Consider the following 4,983-nt stretch of genomic DNA (forward strand, 5'->3'; position numbering starts at 1 on the left):
AAAAACAGTTGGTTATGTCTGTGAAGGTAAACAGCTGGGAAATAAATCGCTTGTTTATATTAGATCTGTGTGGCAGCAGCAATATACAGTAAATAAATCTGCTAAATCAAGAAAACTGCTCTCGTCTCTTCTGAGGCTTGGGACTCTAAATATTGTTCTGTGTTCGTCTGTGCAGCTAAAGGCAGAACAGTTAGCATTTTTTGCTCAAACTTTCGCCATGACATTAGAGCTGGTACACCGTTGTCGCTTGCGAAATCAAAATGACGGCGCCGTGGGTGGAAACTTACAGATGAAGGGGCGGTAATATTATGAGATCCCTTTGCAACGTCACTATAGGAGCAAAATCAGACGCGCTCGTTTTTTCAGACGCTTGCAGAAAAAGGCTTACCAAAACAAAGTTACTGGGTTAATCTTTTTCACGTTTCCTTGGTTGGTAGATGCACCAGGGACTTGATTATAGCACTTAAAACCTGGAAAAGTCAGATTTTCATGATATGTCACCTTTAAATGAAACCATGATTTATTTTGTGATTCCAGAAATTTCAAAAAGAACAATTTTTTTTTCTGTTGAGGACCCTGTGGTGAACAGCATGTTCCAGGGGCCAGTTTTATGGCGGGGCCCCTCTCTGACCACAAAAGTGGACAAAGGTTTGCTACATTTTGATTGGATCTTGGTGGTGTAACATAAGCAAACTGTTCAACGCCATCAGATAATGATGCCAGGACAACAGCCAGACACCTCTTAGAGGGCAAGACCACCACCTCTGGTACCAAGCTTGGGAAGGACAGGACTTCTCATTGGTCAAAATGCAGTTTCTGCCCTTCACCCACCTAGAGACTGATTTCTAAGGTTTGGCCTGTGGCCACCATAACAATTCCTTGGGACCTCCGAATGAGGCAGCAGTGGGAGTATCAAAGAGAGATCACACAGATCTATTCAAATCCATTCACAATTATGTATTCAAAACCTTAAAACTGATGCAAACTACAACACACCCATCTTATACTTATTCAGAGAAATAAGTCTTCTCAGTGACAGCTTTGTGTAGTGCAACATCTTAAACAAACTCAGCTGTTAATGGACAAATGATGATAGTTCAATCTTTTTGCATCATGTTTGCACTTAATGGGCCTCATTTACGAAACGAACGTACGACAGAAAATTGGGCGTACGGTCGTTTCAACGCAAAACTTGGAATTTATCAATATGGACGTGAGCGGTGGCTACGATCAAATCTCACGTCTGGTCTCAGCTCATTCCTATGACACAAAATATATAATAGGCTATAATGTAATTAACAGATTTACAAAAGGAAAAAAACACTGTGCAACAAGTATAGTCTACGCTCGTTTTTGTGACACTCTTAATGCATTTAATTTACCACATTTCGTACGATCATTCGTACGATGAGATTGGCGGCATACGAATGTTTCATGAATCACACGTGAACTCTGTCGTAAGCTGATTTGTGCGCACAGATCTGCGCTCGTTTCTACGTTAGATTGATAAATGAGGCCCAGTGTGTTCGTAACATTGCCAAAGGTATTCTGGTTGTGGTTTGGTAAGTGAATAATGCATCGGTAAAACGTTAGTGACACTTTTCTAAATGTGAGATTGGACTATGCAAATTTCCACAGCAGGAAAGAAGGGTGGGCCACACTGTGTCCCCCGCTCTGATGGAAACAGCCAATCACAGCACGGAAATGGAGAAGCGCCAAATCTCCTCCTCATCGAACAGGGATAAAGGCAAAAGACACTCTGAGTTTTGTTCTGAGTCTCAGTCCTGCGAGGGAAGGGACATTAACACATCGACAAGTTCAGTCTCCTGTCCTGAGAGACACTAACAGACACTAATAGACATAGCCTGTCCTGAGTCTCTGGCCTGCATGGTAAGAGCAGAGCCGATACTCCCTATACACAAAGTATGCAGGTTGCGTAGGGCCCCTGAAACACCAGGGGGCCCCCTTGCTTTCAACGATTATTTAATTTTAGTTTTGTTTTTGATTTTGGCCAGCGTTTATGAAAACATGAATGTCCCTTTCCTTAATGTGGGGTGCTATCGCCCTTTCTATGTAACATCCAAATCAGTCAAATCATGTAACGTGACTCATTTACATTTTCCTGCCGTTCTTGCTCGATACTAAAAAACTAGTTAAAATCGCACTGAGCTGCGGAAGAGACACTGTTCCCCAAGTGCTTTCCATGTGTGCGATTCGAGACGGACTGAAACATGGACACATATAGGCTACTTTCCGCTTTGTATATGTAAAAATGTCTTGGTGAGTTTTCACTAAACACAGTCAGTTGTATCGGCTCTGGGTAGGAGATAGAAACAGATCAACAAAGTTCTGAGTCTCCAGCCTGCAAGTGTGAGACAATAGCAGATACAAATGTTCTGAGTCTCCAGCCTGTTCACTACACACCCAAGTTGGCCCTGACCCCTGGTTGAGGAACACTGCTCTAAATGATAGCTTTTAGTTTAGCCAATCTTTCTATAGATTAGATGGTAGCTAGCTAAACGTTTGAGTGGCTTTCCCAGCACTCATTAATTCATCCTAGTAATCAGTTTGTCTTAGTATCTTAACTGAATATAATGAGATGCAAAGAAGGGGTACAGGACCCCCGAGTGATCTGGATCTAATTTGAAGTCGAGGGTTCTTGTATCATACAAAGGGTTTTATTTGATAATGACCATCTGACTGTGCATTATCCTGCTTATTTATTATTCTATAATGTGCGAAAAAAGAGACTGCGGCGCACTTAATCTCCACAGAGTCTGCTGTGTTTATTCTGCCATAATGATTGTGGCTACTTACTAAATATATGGATGTATATGAAATATTGATTTGAGTTGACAATTTACATTATTTTCTTAGCTTACTTATAGAGTCCGTGGAGAGACAGAACATGAGCACAGCTATATAGGAAACAGGTTTTCCAGCTGAAAGGTCAGTTATGTCACGCTGCCTTGGACAACCATCATTATTCTGAAATATTTTACTGAATGCCACAATTGACCAATCAGAATCAAGTATTTTGTGTAATGAAACTATTTGACTTTGTCTTTTTTCCCTGTAAATTCATCAGTGTTGAATTAACATCTCTGGTTTGAGTTTGTTGATAATAGTATTGTGTGGCTTTGAAACACAGAGCCGTATGAGGTATCTGCCGCTTTAAATTCTCGAGCTCGTCATAACAGGATTGATTTGATTGGCTGTCAATGTTTTTATCATTCATCAGCTGGAAAAAATCATCCTGAAAGTGATTCCAACCATATCATTTATCTGTGCCTTTATCGTTATAGCTGTGGTGTGGATGCTGCTATTCTTTAATATTGAGAACGATTTTTAGAACTATATCTTTATCGTTATCTGTATAGTTATCGTCCTTGGTGTGAACAGGCCTTTACTCAGGTAAATAAGTGAACAGCTGTAGTGTCAACCTGACTAACGTGCTCTCACTGTCTCTTTTTCTTTCTTTGTCCTTCTGTTTCACAGTGGTACTTATAGCAGTTCACTTTTCCGTGACAAACACCTGAGACTTAAGGTGTGATTGTGTGAACATTTGTTACTGATAGACTATCCAGATGTCAAAATTCTGATGGTTGTGACTGAAGTTTGTTCATGTATGCTTTGTGACGATTGCCAGAGGTTTGAATCTCATTAAACGGTGTGCATGTGCACTCACACACGTTGGGCTCTAAGGGTTTGTCACCTGAGGTGTAGCGAATTAAACTTAAAAATACATAGTCTATAAAAAATCTCCTTAACAACTACCAGACAAGCCTTACACAACTTAGCAATTTCATTAGATGATCTTGAATTTAACTTACATGATTGATTATGCAATTTATTGAAAATTATGACGATAAGGAAGACGATTACAGTGGGAGATCTTCTAAAAACCCTACGTAGACTCAGTTTTCCTGGCAAAAGTAAAATTTAAATAAATGGCTTATTATAGGCTTATTTAAATATGCTTAACTTTGCTGGGTATAAAATTAGTTCAGTAAATGCCAAAGCAACATTGCTGTTTGCCATTTCCCAAACCGTATTATTTATAATTTAAGTTTTAAAAATTCATACATTTAAGTCATTAATTCACATATATTTTTCATAATTTGCACACCATTTATAGATTTCTCAATTCAGTCAGACATAATTGTCATACAGTTGAAATGTGTAAATTCTGTTTATAGCAATATTATTATTAATTTATAGCAGTGTATACAGCTATATAGGAAACAGGTTTTCCAGCTGAAAGGTCAGTTATGTCACGCTGCCTTGGACAACCATCATTATTCTGAAATATTTTACTGAATGCCACAACTGACCAATCAGAATCAAGTATTTTGTGTAATGAAACTATTTGACTTTGTCTTTTTTTCCTGTAAATTCATCAGTGTTGAATTAACATCTCTGGTTTGAGTTTGTTGATAATAGTATTGTGTGGCTTTGAAACACAGAGCCGTATGAGGTGTATTTTAACCAGGTAGGCCCGAGGTTCATTAGAAGCTGTGTATTTCTGCACTCTGACAGTGTGTCAGCTGAGATGACAGCAGCTGGTGCACAGCATCACCTGTGATGATGTGCCTCTAATCAAAGGCTTCCTCTTTGGAGGTGAGCCGTCTTGGATCTCACACCCTTAAAATAAGGACAGCGATCTTTATGAATATATAGCAGAGGTGCTCATGCAAACACAAACACTGAAATTATGCTCAAAGATATTGCGCCCATGCAAAACCTCTATTATTCTACATCCTTTCTGTAAAGTCCAGTTTAATTTCCATGGTGGTTTAAGCTGGTTTGTCTCATTTAATTATTTAAAAATATAATGATTTTATAACTATTACTACATGAATGTGTGTCGTTTTCTCTACTTTCTGTCATTCTGTATCTGTATCTTGAGCGTTAATAGTGTTAAGGCCCGTTCACACCAAGAACGATAACTATAAAGATAACTATATTAGCGTCCACACCAGC

This window comes from Sinocyclocheilus rhinocerous, unplaced genomic scaffold (assembly GCF_001515625.1).
Source record: "Sinocyclocheilus rhinocerous isolate Xijiao unplaced genomic scaffold, SAMN03320098_v1.1 scaffold615, whole genome shotgun sequence".
NCBI lineage: Eukaryota > Metazoa > Chordata > Actinopteri > Cypriniformes > Cyprinidae > Sinocyclocheilus > Sinocyclocheilus rhinocerous.